The following is a 21,332-nucleotide window of genomic DNA, read 5'->3' as shown; positions in this document are numbered from 1 at the left end:
TCCTCAGTTTCTCAAGATCAAGCTTCCTTTGAAGAAATTCATAGGAAAGCTTCTCATGATCAGTGAGGAGAGTATCATAACAATCCTGAAGAATATCAAATCTAGACTGAAGATTTTTCATGTCATCAACGAGGATTTGATTAAGATTCATTTCATCATTCAACAGATCATCACTTTTGTCTAGCAGTTGTTGAAGCTTTTCCATAGCAGTTTGTTGTTTAGTGGCAATGATAGTGAGTTTACTGTAACTGGGTTTCTTATAATCATTATGTTCACAGTCACTTGAATTAGAGGAGGAGGCATCATTTGATACCTTTGAACCTTTTGCCATGAAGCAATAGGTTGGAGCGATGTCATCAGCATAGTCATCAGTATGGATGGTGCAATCATTTTCTTCAAGATTGAAGATTGACTTGCTGACGAAAGTGGTTGCTAGTGCAAGACTAGCCTGTCCGGATTCTGGGTCTTCTCCAGAGCCTTCTTCTTCATCACATTCCTCTGATTCTGCCTCGGAATCCATTTCCTTGCCAATAAGTGCCCGAGCCTTTCTGAAGCTAGTCTTCTTGTGTGAAGAGGACTTTGAAGATGAGGATTTTGAAGATTTCTTCTTCTTCTTCGAGTCATCAGAACTGTCATCCTTGTATTTCTTCTTCTTTGATTCCTTTCCCCAGCGGGGACAATCAGCAATGTAATGACCTGATTTCTTGCACTTGTGACAGGTCCGTTTCTTGTAGTCCTCAGATGCAGATTCTGATTTCCTCATGTCTCTTCTTGATGATTTACCAAACTGACCTCGGCGTGTAAATCTATGGAATTTCCTCACAAGCATTGCGAGCTCGTGTCCAAATTCTTCAGGGTCACAACTGCTGTCATCTGTTTCTTCTTCAGATGAGGAAATTGCTCTAGCCTTCAGAGCACGTGGTCTGGAATAGCTTTGTCCATATAGATCTCTCTTTTCTTCTTGCTGGAATTCATGAGTATTTAGCCTTTCAAGAATATCAGCTGGATCTAGCATCTTGTAGTCTGGTCTTTCTTGAATCATCGGAACTAGAGTGTCAAATGAAGGATCCAAGGATCTCAGCAGTTTCTTCACAACTTCGTGATCAGTGATGTCTCGAGCTCCCAGTGCTTGCAGTTCATTTGATATATCAGTGAGGCGATCAAAGGTGTCTTGGCAGCATTCATTGTCATGTCTCTTGAAGCGATTGAAAAGATTGCGAAGAATATCAACACGGGAGTCACGCTGGGTTGATACTCCTTCATTTACCTTGCATAGTCTCTCCCAGATTGGTGTTGCAGAGCCCAAAGCACTTACTCTAACAAACTGGCCCGGGCTCAGATAGCCAAAGATGATGTTCTTCGCTTGAGAATCAAGTTGCTTGAATTTCTTCACATCAGCTGCAGAGACACTAGCATAAACGATGGGGACGCCATTTTCCACAATATACCAGAGATCATTGTCAATAGCTTGTAGATGCAGTTGCATTTTGTTCTTCCAGAAAGGAAAGTTCTTCCCTTCGTAGGTGGGACATGGTGCGGTCACCTTGAACATGCCTGCAGTCGACATAACTAAAACTCCAGGTGGTTAAACCAAAATCACACAGAACAAGGGAGTACCTTGCTCTGATACCAATTGAAAGTGCGTTATATCGACTAGAGGGGGGGTGAATAGGAGATTTTTAGAATTTCATCACTGAGGAAATTCCTTTTGAGGAAATTCCTCACTGATGACTAACTTACAACGGAAACAGTTAAGGATCAGACGTGCAAACGTTCACAACAGCAGTATTACAGAGTGAAGATTGTGAAAACAGATTGCACAGTAAGCAGGCACGCAGAATACGGATGATGATTAACTATTGTGAAGAATTTGGGGTTGAGGAAATTCGGAGAAAGTCTTCAGCAAATTCTTCAAACAGTCACAGTGAAAGTCATCAACACATAATACAGAGAAAGTAAAGAGTTGAGGAATTAGAACCCGATTCTTGGTGAAGACTGTTGTTGATGACCCAGTTCCAACTGTTGTGACAGTTGTACATCTGGTTTGGAGCGGCTTGGTATTGAAACCAAAGGACACCCAGTCCCGGGACACACAGTCCCTACCGTATTCTCCTTGAGCTAAGGACACACAGTCCTCGCCCAGCACTCGTGGTAAGTCTTCAGGGCAGACTTCCAAACCCTCACAAACTCGGTCACCCGGCGATCCACAATTGACTGCTGGATTGCTCTAGACCATGACGCCTAACCGTCTGGAGGATGCACAGTCCTCAAAGGTAAACGGCTTCAGTCGCACAGAGGAACAACTTCTTCAGTGATGCTCAATCACTAGGTTTGGTTTGTGGTTTCGGTGGGTGGTGTATTTCCTCACTGATGAATTACTCTCGAAGGCTTTGAGGAATTGGGTTGCTCTTTTGACAAGTGTCAGTTTCTAACGGAGCAGCCAACCAGCTAGTGGTTGTGGGGGGCAGCTATTTATAGCCTGGGAGCATCCCGACATGATTTGACACTAATGCCCTTAAATAATATGACCGTTGGAGTGGACAAGACCAGTGACTTGGCGTGGTTATCGAAACGGTCGGGACCCTCAGCTGTGAGAGTCCTCATGTCACTCATATTCCTCACTTGAGGCTTTTGGTAGGATTTGGCTTGGGTTGAGCATCACGAGGAAATTCATTCCATAGTGTTACTTTGACCCCCTTTAACAGTACGGTGTTCCTATTCATCAAAATGCGAAGAAAGTAAAACAGAAAACATAAATCTTCACGCTTCAATTTCTTCAAAACGATTTTCTTCAGGAACCACCGATCTTCTCAATATCAATATCTTCATGAGGAATATCAATTTCATCGCAGATTCCTCGCGATTCATTTCTTTAGATTTAGACCAATTTCTTCAACTGAAGACATATATATTTTTAGGGGTCGATATTCTTCAAATATCTCAAACTACTCAATGACTTATAGATCCTGTGTACACTTATAAACACATTAGATACTTAACCTATAAGTCTTCAAACCACCAAAATCACTAAGGGGCACTAGATGCACTTACAAGTAGCTGTGTGTTATTCATCACTCCAGGGGCAGTTGGGCTTGGAGGATCTTGAGTAGCAGTGTCATCATATGAAGAATAAGAATCCGCCTTACGAAATTGGCCATCAAGGGGCCTATTTCCTTCATCATTTACAACCTTTCATTTGCCTTCAACGGGTTCAAATGATTTCTTGATGACTTTGATAGGCGGCAGATATCCGAGGTGATTCTGAAATTAGCTTGATAGTTGACGTCTAACTTGTTTCTAATGAATCTCATAATCCAAGGCGCATAAATCTTCAATTCAAATGGTGACAAAGCATTGTGAGCCAAAGTCCTCCAGAAGAAGTCATGAAGATTCATTGGTGTGCCATGAATGACATTGAACAGGATATTCTTTACGATGCCTATGACATCTTCATCTTCATGCCCTTTGATAGGAGAAATGGCATGCGACAAGATTCTATACACTGTTCTTGGTTCATTCTTGAAGTCCTGTACCAGAAATCAAGTCCTTGGAGGTTGGTCCTTGGCCAAAGGTTTCATGAGGACTTCCATCAGCCTGTTGGGTAGTTCACGTTCATCATACATCAGAACTGCATCCTCTAAGGGAATTGAAATTGGAAGAGCTCGAAGCAATTCAGTGGTAGGCGCTTTGTAGTGGTGTGCTGAGTCATCCAATCCAAAACCCAAGTGTTGACATACTTTGGGTCGCCAGAGATGTGCAGTGTGGCGTAGAATTGAAGAATGATGTCAGTGTTCTAATCTCCGATATCAGTACAGAAAGGCAGTAATCCAGCTTCGTGAAGAACGTTGAGGACTGGAGCAAAGCAAGGTATTTCCTTTATATCAAAGTGAGGAATATGGGTATGCTCAAATATCTTGTGTCTCCCACAAAGCACAGAAGCATAATAATAAGCTGATTTCTTTTCCAAAACTTCTTGTGTCTGATGCGAAGCTTTTCATATGGATTTTCGCGAGTGCAGTACATGCATTCTTCATAGAATGCCTCTTTTTGAAACTTTGGCCTTTTGGAGAAAGGCTGATTTTGCTGCAGTTGAAGATTGTGCTGTTGTTCTTGAGGAGTATCCACTACCATTGTTGTTTCTATGTTTACCACAACAATAGCGGTTTCAGTGTTGGGAGAAGTAGCATTTTCTTCAGTTTGAGGATTTTCTTCGTCTTGAAGAATTTGCTTGTTGGAGGAGGGAGTTGCAGTATTCGTCGTTGCTTTGTCTTCAGCTGATGCAGCTGATTCTTGAGCAGATTCCTCACGAATGCTTCTCCCGTCAGAACCGATGAGGATCTCAGTTGCAACAGGAGTTGGCCTTGGTGAGCGAGGATGAGATTCTTCCCAGAAATCATCATGAATTACTGGAGTGTTGCACCTAGTGTCATCATCACCCACTTGTTCTTCAATGGTCTTTGGAGGAGTGGTGGACTGAGGAATATCATCTATCTATATTTCTTCATCTGTTATTTCATCATCTTCAGCATCATCCATTTCTTCATCTTCTTCAGAAATAACATAGTCAACTCCGAAGGGAACGATCATGTATGATGGTGTTGTATTCAGAGGAGTAGCATCCACCGGAGCTAATGAAGACTCTGACTGAGTAACCTTTAGGCGTTTGGCCTCTAGGGTTTCTGAGGCGATTGAAGCTTTTCTCTTTTTGTCTTCTTTCTCAACCGCTTTAGTCTTGTTCACGTCTGATGCAGATGGAGTCACTTTCTTCACCTTTGAGGGTTGTGGTGAAGGAACAATTTCATCAGGCACTAGTTCAGTGTGAGGCCTGGTAGTTTCTTCAGCTATAGCAATTTCTATAGCTGGAGTGTTTTGAGGAATTTCCTCAGCAACTGGTTCATCAGTTTCATCTTCCTCCGGCAGCTGAATAGTGTAGCTAGACTGAGGTGGTGTTTGCTGCTTGGGAGGGGCAGTTCTCTTGTTGTATTCATCAACTGCAGCTATTGCAGCCTTGATGAATTTCACTTTGAAACCTTGACGATCAGAGTGAAGACTTGTATACTTGTCTGTGAGGGTTTTGAGTTCAGCCTGAGTTGATACAAGTGCTTCAGGCGTCAGGTTGAGGAGATTCTGCTTGAGGATTTCTCATTTTTTACTTTGGCAGCCCTTGCTTGCTTGGCTTGCTCCTCTTTCCACTTTGCTTCATTGATAAAAGTGACCACCATATGGCTGACACCAGGGGGAAGCTTTAAGTCATCAACCGGTGTGTTTGGATCTTCATACCAGAGGTCGATGAAATCCAGCAAAACCTTCGGGTCCATGGCTAGAGGAATGGAGCTGCCGGAGGCTTGTGCAACTTGTTCCTGTTTTTTCTGATGATTGCTTGGAGTGTTTCCTCATCAAATTCTTCACTTCCTTCTGATGCAGAAGGAACATTCATGACTTTGCTAGGACTTGGCCTGATGCCTCTATCATCAGTCATTTTAGTCTTCAATAAAGTGGGTGAAATCTTTGCAGCAGAGCTAGTGGCAGATGGCACTAAGGAACTTGATTGAGCAGGTTGATGCTTAATGAGCTGCTTCTATTGTGGGGGTGAATACTATGGTGTTGTTGAAGATTTTGCTGCCGTTGCTGCCTTCTAAGGCAATTGGTCTTTTGGCACTGAGGCTTTAGATTTCTTCAGGAAGGTCTTCTTCTGAGGAATTATTATAGCAGAGGCCTCAGCAGCTGAAAAAGTGAGAGTAGTGGCAGCAGCTGCAGAATCCTCATTGAATTTCTTCACAGCTGCTTCTGCCTTCTTATGTAACTTAGACAAATATTTGTCTTTCTCATCTGGGTAATCCCCAATGGTTTCTACGCTTGAGGGATGAGCGACTTGTTGATCAACCTCTGGAAGCCTTTTGCAAGGTGGCTTGAGGGCGAATTTCTTCCCATATTTTGGAGTCACATATCTGTACTCCTTCCACTACTTAGCCCACCTGCGCTCAATCTTCTGAAGCCTTATCTTGCGCTTCGCCATGGTCTCTTTACCATGTATTTCCTCATCTGGAGTACAATAGTCAGCATATATATCTTCTGGTATTTCAAACGTTGTGTTTTGTTCCAGCTTCTTTTCTCCTTTCTGCTTCCTTTCATCCTCCATTTTTTTCAACTAAGGCTTTTGCTAAGGAATCTAAACTCTTGATGATTCCGAAGACACAGGTAAAGTTTCTTCGAGGAATGCTGCAAATGAGTTAAGTTGATGAGAACCTAGAGATTCATCAGCTGACATTTTTTTACCTGTGAACAGAGTATAGGTGCGAAGAATTTGGAGAGGTCATATGCGTTCTCAGATTTGAAGAAATTGAAAAAAATTAGAAGTTGAGGAATTTGACAAAGCATTCTGATCTTGAGTTCTAGAGTTGTGCAGATTCGAGAATTTGCACAACTGAGGAATCTCATGAAGAATTTTAGTGGCTTAGTGAAATTCATCAAGTGTTTGAGGAATAAGTGTACATGGCTGATAGACTCTCTGAGAAAAAAGATATCACGAGTCTAAAGTGAATTAAGAGATCACTAGAGGCAGTAAAATAGGATTTTATTTACCATGTGCAAAGAACACGAAGAACTGGAGCAGTAAAAGAGAGAAGTTCCTCGGTTCAGATCTTCAGCGCCCTAACTTGGCAACTGAAATCAGCTACGGCAGCGGCGGAAGATGATTTTCCGCAGTCGGCGTGAGTCCGGCAACGGCAAGCGTAAGGCAGCGAAGCTTTTCCTCACCGGTGACGAGGATGCTAGCGGTGGCGCTAGGTTTGAGCTTGAGCGAGAAGACGAGAGGACAAAGAGTTTTGACTGAGGGGGGGATAAGGGCCTATTTATAGCTGAGGTGAAAAACTGTTTGGCCGAAACTTTCAGACTGATCTGCCCTTGCCCATTTGTCTCCACGTGACACGTGGTGCCCACGACTGAAGCGGTGGAGTTCGTGGTTATCCGATCGTGAGAAGTGGGACCAGTTACTGTGTAACGTTATAAAAACAGTTTTTGAATTTTTGAGGGTTTGCTTAACAAAGAGGGGAGTCGGGTCTGATCACATTCACTTAGATGAAATATCAAATTGAAGACTGAGCTATAAGTCTATATATATATAGGACGCCCGTTTGGGGCACCTAGGTGCCCACGCACTTTGCCTAGAAATCGTTGGATTACATTGAGATGCGTGCATTTGTAATTAGTATTAACAATAATGGATCAACCCATTAGCCTTTATTAGGAAAGAATTATTGCTTGAAAGATAGAGAAAATCAGCAACTAATGGTTAATTAAGGCCATGCATGCTCTATGGTACGTGCCCAACTTTAGTTCTTATACGTGCGCTTTTTTTACATAACATAGGAAGTCATATAGACAATTAGGTACGTAGGTATATCATCATCTTGGGTATAAAATGTATGATTACCTTTTGTCTCCATGGAAAAATAATCCGGTATGTCGTTAAACATATACTTGTATTCAAAAAAGATATATTTTTTGGTGTATGCAGACCCATCGTATTTCTCTACATACCCTCAAATGTGTGACTTTTACCCCGGGTATTCAGATACATATGTATGTCATAGTTCACCTAGTCGAGTATATACGTAAACATATCTTACTTTATATACATTAACAGGATACCTACAATAGTTTTCTACATTTTTCCACGTAGTTGGATATATATGTGTACTAACACATAGGGTATATTGTTTTACTTTTATGTACATTTGGTATATAGTAGGAGATTTATGTGAGTATCGTGTAAATTTGTGGTATATATATATTATATGTGTGTGTGTGTGTGTGTGCGTGTGTGCAAATGAAAATCATCAAACGTTTTGAAGAATTTGAAGATTTTGAAAATTTAGGATTCTGTGACAAAGTGTCATATTGAAGAATTTCAACTTTGGAGAAAACCAGCTTGAAGAATTTTAAAGTTGGGTAGTGGCATGACCCACCGTATAAGAATGATGAATTCAGGCACCGCGTACAATTGTCGTAGGTCCCTCAGAACCAAATTCTTCATTAGTTTCTTCACAATAAGAGTGATATTCTTCATTCATTGAAGAAAATCGATTCTTCGTGTGTTGCACATCTATGTCGTCAATTTTGCATAAGTGTTAGGATGTGTGCATGTTTTCATAAAACATTTGAAGACTCTAGGATATTTAGCTCACACCGCAACTTGCAAAACCTTCTCTCATCCAAGCGCTTTGTGAAGATATCTGCTAGTTGATCGTCAGTCTTCACATGGTCGATGATGATATTGCCCTTGAGGACATGGTCCCGAAGAAAATGATGACGAATCCGGATGTGCTTAGTCTTCTAGTGTTGTACTGGGTTGTAGGCGATCTTGATTGCACTCTCATTGTCACAGTAGAGAGGCATATTCTTCATGTTGATGTTGTAGTCTCTGAGGGTTTGCTTCATCCATAGCAGTTGAGCTCAGCAGGATCCAGCAGCAATGTACTCAGTTTCGGCAGTGGAGAGAGAGACACAGTTTTGCTTCTTTGAGGACCAGCACAGTAATGATCTTCCGAGGAAATGGCATGTCCCTAATGTTTACTTGCGATCCACATGGTCACCAGTATAGTCAGAATCAGAATATCTAACTAGGTGAAGATTTGAGCCCTTGGCGTACCAGAATCCTAGTGTTGGTGTGTGAGCTAAGTATTGAAGAATATGTTTCACAGCCTTATGGTGTGATTCCTTCGGTTTTTCTTGAAAACAAGCACACATGCAAACACTAAGCATTATATCTGGCCTAGATTCACATAGATACAATAAAGAGTCAATCATCGAACGATATACCTGCTGATCGAAATCTTTACCATTTTCGTCAGTGCGGAGGTGGTCGTTGGTAGGCATAGGAGTATTGACCCCTTTGCATTCATGCATGTCGAATTTCCTCAGAATATCCTTGAGGTATTTCTCCTGAGATATGAAGATGCCATTGCATTGTTGACGAAGACCTAAGAATAATTTCATCTCCCCCATCATAGACATATGATATTCTTCACTCATTATGTAAGCAAATTCATCACTTTAACGTTTGTTAGTACAACCAAATATAATGTCGTTGACATATATTTGGCACACAAATAGTTCATTGTCATAAGATTTTGTGAAAAGAGTTGGATCAAGTGAACCAGGTTTGAAGCCTTTCTTCATGAGGAATTCCTTCAATGTATCATACCACGCCCGAGGGGCTTGCTTGAGGCCATAGAGTGCCTTTATGAGTCTGAAGACTTTGTCAGGATCCTTCGGATCTTCAAAACCTGGGGGTTGAGCAACATATACTTCTTCCTCAAGCTTACCATTGAGGGATGCACTTTCCATATCCATTTGATATAGAGTAATGTTATGATGATTAGCATAAGCAAGTAGTATTCGAGTAGCTTCAAGTCTAGCAATAGGTGCAAAAGTTTCATCGAAATCAATTCCTTCAACATGTGTGTAGCCTTGGGCTACAATCCATGCCTTATTCCTCACCACTTGACCATCCTCATCTCGCTTGTTTTGGAAAATCCACTTGGTGCCGATGATATTGTGCTTGCGAGGATCTGGTCGTTTGACGAGTTCCCGCAAGTCATTTAGCTTGAACTAAAGAAGTTCATCTTGCATGGCTTGAATCCACTCAGGTTCCATGAAAGCTTCAGCAACTTTTGAGGGTTATGTGATAGACACAAAATAGGAATACCCACAAAAGTTAACTAAATGTGAAGCTTTGAGTGAGTGAGAGGACTTGGCGCATTGTTGTCATCGAGGATTTTGTCAAGTTCCACTACATTTGCAATCCTTGGATGAGCTGGTTGAAGACTTTATTTGGGCTGAGGAATTTGACCTGGAGCAATTTCCTCATGTGCATCTGTCTGAATTTCATCAGTGTTGGGGACGATTTCTTCAGCAATTTCCTTAGTAGGAATGATTTCCTCAGTGGCTTTGAGCTTGATGGCTACCTTGGGAGATAATTTATCTGGCACAGGAGGTAATTGCTCTCTTTGTGAGCCATTAGTTTCATCGAACCGCACATCTACAGTTTCAACAACCTTGTTGTGATAGGTGTTGAAGACTCTGTAGGTGTGCAAGTCTTTTTCATAACCAAGCATAAAACCCTCATGTGCTTTAGGTGCAAATTCTGAGCTATGGTGAGGATCTCTAATCCAGCATCTTGCACCGAAGACTTTGAAATAACTTACATTGGGTTTGTTGTGAGTGAGGAGTTAGTATGAGGTTTTCTTGAGGAATTTGTGAACATATATCCTATTGATGATGTGGAAGCGGTGTTGATTGCTTGAGGCCAAAAGCGACGGGGAGTCTGATATTCTTCAAGCATAGTCCGTGCCATTTCAACCAGAGTCATGTTCTTGCGTTCAACGACGCCATTCCGTTGAGGAGTATAGGGAGCAGATAATTCGTGAGTAATACCAAGTTCGTCAAGATAATCATCAAGACGAGTGTTTTTGAATTATGTCCCATTGTCACTCCTGATGTGTTTGTTCTTGATGCCGAAGTTCGTCGAGGCCCTTGAGGAAAATCGTTTGAAGACTTCCTGCACTTCGGTTTTATACATAATGATATGTACCCAAGTATATCGAGAATAGTCATCAACGATGATAAAGCCATATAAGGATGTTGCATTGGTTAGAGTAGCATAATGAGCAAGTCCAAATATATCCATGTGAAGCAATTCAAAAGGACGAGTAGTAGTCATGATAGTCTTCGAGGGGTGTTTGGATTTGGTCATTTTTCTAGACTCACAAGCACCGCACAGGTGGTCCGTGTCAGGGGAATGATCCCCAGGTACCCTAAAGACGGAGAGTAGAACGGCGTGCGTGCCCGCCCGGGCCGGCTGCTCCCATTCCTGCCAACGGCCGGCTGCTCCGACCAACCGGTTGTGCCACCTAGACGGCTGCCCGGAGTCAACTATAATGTCCCTTCAGGCGTCACGCAGCTTCATCTACAGTGTAACTTGTCCCCTGGGTGCTGGTTTATAAAGTGCTCCACGGGACAAGCATAACCTAGCTCCTAAGCAAAATATAGCTTGGCATGTAAGCTACCCACTGTAGCTTACATACCAAGCCACACACCCATACAAGGAGCTCATGCCCACCATGTATGGGAGGACCCCCTTTGGCTGCCCTCTCATCCTCTCATGGACTCACTCTCTCCCATCCCACACACGCTCACGTATGAGGCACCAGCCTATGGCTTTCCTCTCCAATACAGCTCCAAGAGCAACCTTGTACTGCAAATATACATCATATACAGACATGTAGGAGTAGGGGTATTATATCTCTGGAGAGCCCCCAACCTGGGTAAACCACCGCGTGTTACTACCCTATCTCGTCCCGGATCCTCCACGACAGCCTTGCCCTCACCTCGATTAGCCATCCCATGGCATCTGCCGTCAGGGTACCCCCTATGAGAAAATGACGACATATGGCGCCCATCGTGGGGCCATCTGCTGCTGGAACCGCGGTCCGGGCGGGACCTTCTTCATCACCACAACCGCGATGTCGTCGCCACCTCTCCGACGGTGCTCGGAGGATCGACATCGACATAGGGCACTCGCATGGGGTGGCGCGTCCTCATCGGCGACCCAGACACTGTCCACCTTGCTCTCCGCTCGCACGAAATCAAACTCAAATTATCTCATGCATTCTCATGACGCTGGCACCGCTCCTGGCCGCCGTGCTCGCGTCAGCGTCTGCCACGACGTGTTCCCTAGCTTCGACTGCACCTCTGTCCCCGTGCGGGCACTCAGGAGGTGTGGAATTCTCCCGTCCGGTGCACACATGTTGCACAATAAGCTAGGTTAGCTAGCAGGTTCAGTTTAGTCTTCAGTTAGTTCAGTTAGCAGATAGGTTCAGTTAGCATTTCCTTTTCGTCAGGTTAGTTAGTCCCTCCCGCAAGAGGCGTTCGTGCGATCTGGGAGGAGTTTTAGCTCGCCGTGGACCAAGTGCTCGATCGTGGGATGGCACGATCCAGTCGGAGCGCTGGAACCGCGGCACGTTCGTTTCAGTTAAGGAATATAAGGAGAAGAAAGCAGAAAAGCAGCAAGTAGCTCGCTGCACAAAATCTCTCGTGTGTGCTGTGTTTCAGAGAGTCGAGAGGCAACAAGTGGTATCAGAGCCATGTCAAGGACGCCGGCGGCCGCGGCAAGGACGTCCGCGGGCGGCTCAGGGCGTTCGCAGACCCCTCCACGCCTCCGTGCATCGTCCCAGGATCGGGGACGAACTCGCCGCCGCGGCGACATGCGTATGCAGCCGATGGTGCAGCCGGCGCCCTCTTCGGGAGCGCTCCCGATGCTGACGCGCACCAACTACGCCGAGTGGGCTCTGCTCATGAAGGTCTACCTTCAAGCCCATGGCTGGTGGGGGGCGGTATCCCATGGCGACGTCTCCTTCCACCACGAGCGCAACGCGATGATCACCATCTTGCGCGGCCTCCCTTCGGATGTGCTGCTCGCGGTGGGAGAGAAGGAGACCGCCAAGGAGGCGTGGGACGCCACCGCCCTGCAGCGCCTCGGTGCCACGTGTGTGCGCGAGGCCAACGCGATGAAACTCCGGCGTGACTTCGAAGGCATCACTTTCCGCGACGGTGAGACAATCGATGACTTCTCGCTCCGCCTGTCAGGGATCGTCACTGGCCTGCGCGCCCTTGGTGACACCATGGAAGAATCAAAGGTAGTGGCCAAGTTTTTGCGCGTGGTTCCACCCCAGTTCGCGTAGGTGTCGATCGCGATCGAGACGCTGCTGGACATCAACATGCTCTCTCTGGACGAGGTCACTGGCAGACTACGCGTCGTGCAGGACCGCCTCGACGACGCACAAGGCGGCAGCAACAGCCAAGGTGGGCGGCTGCTTCTCACTCGGGAGGAGTGGCAGGCCAGCGAACTGCAGCCGCGTGCCTCGGGCGGCAACAACAACCGTCGCAAGGGCGGCGGCCGTGGCCGAGGAAGGGGCCGCGGTGGCGGACGTGGCGCCGCGCGCGGCGCGGACTACCCCGACAAGAGCGGCGGGGACAAGGAGAAGTGCCGACACTGCGGCATCAAGGGCCACTGGGCTCGCGAATGCAGGAAGAAGAAGAGGGAGGAGGAGGCCCTTCTCGCCCAGGCCAATGAGGAGGCCGGTCCTCAGATGCTGTTCGCCGAGGTGGTTGAGCTCGTGCACCCGATCCAGACGGAGTCGCCGGCCGATGATCGTCGCGATCCACCCCAGGCCGCTGTCTTCCTCAACGAGGAGCACTCCAGCGTCGCTCCAGCCACAGGGGACGCTGCCCCGGACCCAGTGTGGTACCTGGACACTAGCGCGTCCAACCACATGACCGGCGACCGGGCGGCATTTACCGAGCTCGACAACGCGATCACCGGATCCGTGCGGTTCGGGGACGGCTCGGTGGTACAGATCGAAGGGCGCGGCACCGTCGCGTTCGCCACCGACGGGGGAGCGCAACGCGCCCTGATGGACGTGTACTACATCCCCAGGCTCAAGAGCAGCGTGGTGAGCCTCGGACAACTCGATGAGAACGGCTGCGACATCAACGTCCACCACGGCATCCTCTCCGTCCACGACCGCCGCGGCGCCCTAATTGTCAAGGTAAAGCGATATCCAAATCGCCTGTACAAATTGCACATTCACCCCGTGCGCCCGGTCTGTCTCGGTGCGCGCACGGACAGCGTGTCATGGCGCTGGCACGCCCGCTTCGGCCACCTGCACATCGACGCTCTGCAGAGGATGGCGCGGGGAGGAATGGTGCGAGGGCTGCCAGGCATTGAGCATTCCGGAGAGCTCTGCCAGGCGTGCCTTGCCGGCAAGCAACGCCGAGCGCCGTTTCCCCAGACGGCCAAGTACAGAGCGGAGGCGCCGCTCGACCTCATCCACGCGGACCTCTGCGAAGCGATCACGCCAGCGACACCAGGAGGACGACGCTACTTCCTCCTTCTCGTGGACGATCACAGCCGCTACATGTGGCTCAACCTGCTGACAAGCAAGGACGAGGCCGCGGCAGCGATCAAGGAATTCCAGGCGCGTGTTGAGACAGAAGCACGTCGTAAGCTGGGCACACTGCGGACGGACCGCGGTGGAGAGTTCACGTCCACGGCGCTGGCAAAGCACTTCGCGTCCACCGGAGTCCAACGCCATCTGACCGCGCCCTACTCACCGCAGCAGAACGGCGTGGTCGAGAGGCGCAACCAGACGGTGGTGGGCATGGCAAGGAGCATGGTGAAAGCCAAGGGCATGCCGGACTACTTCTGGGGAGAGGCGGTGACCACGGCCGTCTACCTCCTGAACCGGGCGTTCACGCGCAGCGTGGACGGGGCGACTCCGTACGAGGCCTGGCACGACAGGAAGCCGGAGGTGAGCCACCTGCGCGCCTTCGGGTGCGTGGCGCATGTCAAGAGCGCGCGCCCCCTTCTCAAGAAGCTGGACGACCGGAGCACTCCCATGGTACACATCGGGTATGAGCCCGGCTCCAAGGCGTACAGGGTGTACGACCCGGAGACGCGTCGGGTGCACGTGTCCCGCGACGTCGTGTTTGACGAGAGCGCGAGCTGGGATTGGAGCAACGAGACGGCGGGCGCAGGCAGCTCCTTCGTCGTCGACTTCTCGGCATATGGAGGACCCCTTGAAGATGTGGTCACGCCGGCAAGAACTTCTGCTCCGCCGTCACCCGAACCTGCCACCGGGGGAGCTGGATTGAGCACGCCTACATCGCCACGCCCCGTTTCTGCTGTCGGGACAGAGAACTCGCCAGCAGCAGGCGGCGCGTCCGCTGCCACTCCTGTCTGGCAGGATGTGCAGTTCGCAACCCCGCCGCCTCATGACGCGGACATGTTCGACGACGCAGATGATCCCGACGCCGTGCACCGCTTTCGCCGCCTGGATGATCTGGTCAACCTTGGCGCGGCGCAAGGCGGGAGGACAGAGCATCTCCTCCTACTACCTGAGGGAGAGCCGGCGACATTCGCAGAAGGGGAGCCCCATGCGGCGTGGCGGGCAGCGATGATCGAAGAGATGGGGTGCATTGAGTCCAATGAGACCTGGTCTCTCTGCGATCTGCCCGCAGGTCACCGACCCATCGGCCTGAAGTGGGTCTTTAAGGAGAAGAGGAACGCCGCCGGCGAGGTGATCAAACACAAGGCCCGTCTGGTGGCGAAGGGTTTTGTGCAGCGCGCCGGCATCGACTTTGAAGAAGTCTTCGCCCCGGTGGCCCGTCTCGACTCCGTGCGTGTGTTGCTCGCCGCAGCCGCACAGGAAGGGTGGGAGGTGCACCACCTGGATGTCAAATCGGCCTTCCTCAACGGCGAACTTGAGGAGGAGGTGTACGTGGTGCAGCCTCCCGGATTCGAGCACGCCGGCGCGACGAGCAAGGTGCTCCGGCTGCACAAAGCGCTATATGGGCTGCGTCAGGCACCAAGGGCGTGGTACGCGAAGCTCGACAGCAGCCTCAATGCTCTCGGCTTCGAGAAATGCCCATCCGACGACGCAGTGTACACGCGCGCTGGCCACGGCGGAGGGCTCCTGGTGGGCGTGTACGTGGACGACTTGATCATCACCGGAGCGTCCACGGCGGCGATCGTTGAGTTCAAGAAGGAGATGATGGGGCTCTTTAAGATGAGCGATCTGGGCCTACTGAGCTATTACCTCGGCATCGAGGTGGACCAAAGGCCGGGCCGGACCGTCATCGCGCAGTCCTCGTACGCCGCCAAGCTGTTAGAGAAGGCCGACATGGCCGACTGTCACCCAGTGGCCACGCCGATGCAGCCGCGCCTCAAGCTCAGGCGGGAGGGGGCCGGCGAACTCGTGGACGCCACAAATTACAGGAGCGTGGTGGGAAGCCTACGCTACCTCACCCATACGCGACCTGACATCACCTACGCCGTCGGGTATGTCAGCAGGTTCATGGAGGCACCGACGAGCGAACACTGGGCCGCTGTGAAGCAGCTTCTCAGGTACATCGCCGGCACACGGCAACTAGGGTGTTGCTATGCCCGGCAGGAGCGCGGTGCAGAGCTCGTCGGCTACAGCGACTCGGACCTCGGGGGAGACCTGGATGACCGCAAGACCACGAGCGGCACCATCTTCTTCCTCGGAGGCAGTCCGGTGTCGTGGCAGTCAGCCAAGCAGAAGATCGTCGCACTCTCCTCGTGTGAAGCGGAGTACGTCGCCGCGGCAGGAGCTGCCTGTCAGGGCATCTGGCTCAGGCGGCTGATCGGAGAATTACTTGGGCGTGACGACGGCGCCATCAGGCTCTGCATCGACAACAAGTCAGCGATCGCGCTGAGCCAAAACCCTGTCTTCCACGACAGGAGCAAACACATTGAGTTGCGCTACCATTTCATCCGTCAGTGCGTCGAGGACGACAGCATCAATGTTCAGTATGTGCGGACCGGCGATCAGCTTGCGGACATTTTCACCAAGGCGCTCGGTCGGATCCATTTCTAGGAGATGCGTGATCGAGTGGGAGTCGTCAGATGCAAGCAAACCTAGCTTAGGGGGAGTTTGTTGCACAATAAGCTAGGTTAGCTAGCAGGTTCAGTTTAGTCTTCAGTTAGTTCAGTTAGCAGATAGGTTCAGTTAGCATTTCCTTTTCGTCAGGTTAGTTAGTCCCTCCCGCAAGACGCGTTCGTGCGATCTGGGAGGAGTTTTAGCTCGGCGTGGACCAAATGCTCGATCGTGGGATGGCATGATCCAGTCGGAGCGCTGGAACCGCGGCACGTTCGTTTCAGTTAAGGAATAAAAGGAGAAGAAAGCAGCAAGTAGCTCGCTGCGCAAAATCTCTCGTGTGTGCTGTGTTTCATAGAGTCGAGAGGCAACAACACATACCTACCTTGCTAGCTAGGCCAATGGATAAGCTATGTACGTCTTAGCTTGTCTGACAGCTTTGATTGTGTGTGAGCATGAGCCAGCGCAACGCATGCGTTCGTGCATCGCCCTGAGTGACCTTTCCCTGCACCTGCGCTGCTGCTTCGTCGTCAAGCAGCCGTAGGCCGTGCCTGGCTTTCTTCGGTGTTGCAGACTGTCCCGCTCGGACCAACTCCACCTGCCCCACCTCCCAGCAAACGCGTCACGTCACTACTCCGCGGCCGGCTCCGGCTGCATCCCTACGCCTGTGTCGGCCCGGCTCCGCATGCCCGCTGCATCGCCCTTGGCCGGCTCTGCCTTGCCGCACCCACGCGCCCCCGTGTTGCGTCTGCTCCGGTCCGGCACACCTGAATTGCTCCGCCTCTGCTTGCATGCTCCACGGCGGGCCGCGCCGGCTCCGCATACGCTCCTCCATGCCAGCAGCACCACCATACGCATCGGCTCCGCTGCACTACCTCCTGCACCCCTACGCCCGCGCGCTCGCCGGCTCGCCGCCCCGCGCTGGCCGTCTCCCGCGCGCTTGCCGGCTCGCCGCCCCGCGCTCGCTATCTCCCGCACGCTCGCCATCTCGCCGCCCCTCGTTGGCCGTCTCCCGTGCGCTCGCCGGCTCGCCGCCCCGCGCTGGCCGTCTCCCTCGCGTTCACCGGCTCGCCGCCGGCCGTCTCCGGCATGCCTCGGCCGGCTCGCCGCCCCGCCCTGGCCGTCTCTGGCGCGCCTCGGCCGGCTCCTCCTATTCCCGAACGGTCGCAACCGTCTGTCCATGCGGATAGAATGGCTGTGGGAGCCGGCTAGGAAAGAAATGGAGTGGGAGCCGGCACACCAAAAAAAAAGGAAAAAGAAAAAAAAAAGTGACAAATTGGGCCCGTCTAACCGCGCCTCTGCTTGGTCGGTTGACCCGCGTCGCCGCCTTGCCGGCTAGCCTGCACGTCTACTCCGACACCGGGCCGGCTAGCCTGCACGTCTACTCCGACACCGGGCCACAAAGGATACCTCGAACGACTCTGTGGGGCCATCCACGCATTTGTTTCAGCTGCTTTACTGTTCACCCCGGTGCTAGCTAGTCTCGGCCCGGGGTTGGCCGCTTGGCCCGATACGTTCGTTCCCATGGGACGACTTAGTAGCGTGTATGGTACCGAAGGCTCACTCTTTGTCTCAGCTACAGACCGCACCGCGGCTGTCCGGCTAGCGAGAGCAAAAGCTAGAGGTCAACACACGCGAAAAACGTCCAGGGAGAAAATGGCTTGGGCGACACGGTCCTTTCATTTGTGAGTATCTGCTCGGTCGAGTCTGCTCTCAGAGTCCAAGTGTTGTACGCTCCATTCTGCGGCCCACTCTTCGCCTCAGCTACAGACCGGCTCCCGGCTGTCCGGCTAGCAAGAGCAAAAGCCAAAGAGCGGAGAGAACATGAAAAAGACTTAAGGGGGCTCGGACCAAATCCGAGTTGGCACCCTTTACATAAACTTGCACTCCCAAAACCGAATATTTGACATGTCTGCATCGACTAACCTTGTCTTTTGCACGATCATCTTTGCGGGAACCTCCCATCACCCGGCTGGCTGGAGCCCGACCGACTTTCGTCTACTTGATGCTACCGTCCGGCTGGAGCCCTACCGGTTGGAGCCTCGCCGGCTGGGGCCTTAACGGCCGCTAGCTACTCCTGTCCGGCTAGAGCCTTGCCGGCTGCGGCCCGTAGCCGGCCAACATCGTCAACATCTGCTACAACAACAGCAAGAAGCCTCCACACGACTTTTCGAGTCGCCCGGAGGCTCGGAGGCTACACCCAGCAGGTGCGCTTGCGCGCCCCCGTTGGAAATAGCCAGCCGGCGGACCACGCGTCCGCGCCCAGCAGCGCCTTGCACGCACCAACCGACAGACCACGCGTCCGCACCTGGCAGCGCCTCGCGCGCACCAGCCGGCGGACCACGCGTCCGTGCCCGGCAGCGCCTCGCACGCACCAGCCGACAGACCACGCGTCCGCACCCGGCACCGGCGGATCACGCGTCCGCGCCCAGCAGCGCCTTGCACGCACCAACCGGCAAACCACGCGTCCACGCCCGGCAGCGCCTCGCGTGCACCAACTGGCGGACCACGCGTCCGCGCCCGGCAGGGCCTCGCGCGCACCAGCCGACGGACCACGCGTCCGCGCCCGGCAGGGCCTCGCGCGCACCAGCCGACGGACCACGCGTCCGTGCCCCGTAGCGCCTCGCACGCACCAGCCGACAGGCCACGCGTCCGCACCCGGCAGCGCTTCGCGTGCATCAACTGGTGGACCACGCGTTTGCACCCGGCAGCGCCTCGTGCGCACCAGCCGGCGAACTCCAAGTCCGCGCCCGGCAGCGCCTCGTGCACACCAGTAGACGGACTCCACGTTTGCACCCGGCTGTGACGCCATCCATTTAATCTTACGCTAATCATACACGCAAATGCATACGATCAAACTCAAGGACTCACGGGAAGATATCACAACACAACTCTAGACACAAATAAAACAATACATGCTTCATATTACAAGCCAGGGGCCTCGAGGGCTAGAATACAGAAGCTCGATAAACACACAAGTCAGCGGAAGAAACAATATCTGAGTACAGACATAAACATGGAGTGCCTTAGAGAAGGCTAGCACAAAAGAAACACGATAGAACGAGGCGAGGCCTCCTGCCTGGGAACCTCCTAAACTACTCCTGGTCTTCAGCGGCCTCCATGAAGAAGTCACCATCGGGGTGGCAGGCGTCGGCAAGAAACTCCATCTCATGGGCTCCATCATCTGGTCGCAGCAACGGATCAAGGGGACAAAGTGGGGACAAAGCAACGGTGAGTACTCATCCAAAGTACTTGCAAGTCTTACATCAGAACTATTCTAAGTATTCATCAGTATCAAAGAAGGGGTTTATATGTGGACTGACTGCAACAATGCAAGAATAGAGAGAAGGCCTAGTCCTATCGAAGACTAGCATCTTGAGGGTCTTGCAGCAAAAGACGAGAGTAGAACAAGGTAACACAAATAATAGTCATATTGTTGCAGCAATATTAATATGAGGTCACGCCTAGAGATCCTCCCTCGACTCCCTGAAAGGAAGCAATCCCGGGGCAACTAAATTCAGTTAAGTAACAATTGTAGTAGTACAAGATCAGGGCACAACTCCAAGTCGTCTTGTAACCGTGGACACGGCTATTCGAATAGATAAGTTCTTCCCTGCAGGGGTGCACAACATATTCCCTGACACGCTCGATAACACTCTGGCCGGACACACTTTTCTGGGTCATGCCCGGCCTCGGAATATTGACACGTCGCAGCCCCACCTAAGCTCAGCAGAGAGGCTAATCCGCCGGTCTAACTCCTAAGCACAGAGGGTTCGTGGGCTCACTCGCCCTCGATGCTCCTGCACGATGCGAGGGCGGCCGATGTCAGCCTAGAACCCCTTAATACAAGAGTGATGCATCTCGGGACCACTTGGGCGCGCGTCGCTACATCGCTAACATCTGAAGAGCTTCGGCTGATACCGCGACGTCGAGTACCCATAATTCTTCCCACGCAGACGGTTAGTGCGTAATAAGGACTTTCGACCAACCCAGATCAAATACCCAAATCCTTTAACATTTTAATTAGGCCAACGAGACAAACACGTGGGAATCCACCCGCCTAACATCTATTCATCAAAGATCCCTGTAACATGGTCAAGTAAATGTGTGGTAGAAACATCAGGGGGAATCCGAGGTATCACCCTCGTTGGATTCCGGACGATGTAACTGTCAAGGTGGACTTAGAGGAATCACCCTCAAGAGTCCCACACTTGATTGGTTGCACGACAATGGCATCGTCGGGAATGGTGAAAGAGGAATCACCCTCGATAACTGATACGTCTCAAACGTATCTATAATTTTTGATGGTTTCACGCTGTTATCTTGTCAACTTTGGATGTTTTATATACCTTTTATATCTTTTTTGGGACTAACTTATTAATTCAGTGCCAAGTGCCAGTTCCTATTTTTTCTCTGCTTTTGACTCTTTTCAGATCTGATTTTGGAACGGAGTCCAAACGGAATAAAATCCCCGAAATAATTTTTTCGAGAACAGAATAAGATCGGGGGACTTGAGAGCCAAGGCAGGGGCCCACAGGGAGCCCACAAGCCGTGTTGCCGCGGCCAGGGGGACCACGACAACCAGGCTTGTGGCCTCCCTGGAGCTCCCCTGCCCTAGCTCTTTGGCCTATAAATTCCCTAAAATCCCAGAAAAAATCAGGGCATCCACGAAAACACTTTTCCGCAGCCGCAAGCTTCCGTTTCCGCGAGATCTCATCTGGGGACCCTTCCCGGTGCCCTGCCGGAGGGGACTTTGGAGTTGGAGGGCTTCTACATCAACATCATCGCCTCTCCAATGACTCGTGAGTAGTCCACTTCAGAACTACGGGTCTATAGTTAGTAGCTAGATGGCTTCTTCTCTCTCTTGGATCT

Source organism: Hordeum vulgare, chromosome 6H (assembly GCF_904849725.1).
Source record: "Hordeum vulgare subsp. vulgare chromosome 6H, MorexV3_pseudomolecules_assembly, whole genome shotgun sequence".
Classification (NCBI taxonomy): Eukaryota; Viridiplantae; Streptophyta; class Magnoliopsida; order Poales; family Poaceae; genus Hordeum; species Hordeum vulgare.
This window is presented reverse-complemented; position numbering follows the sequence as displayed.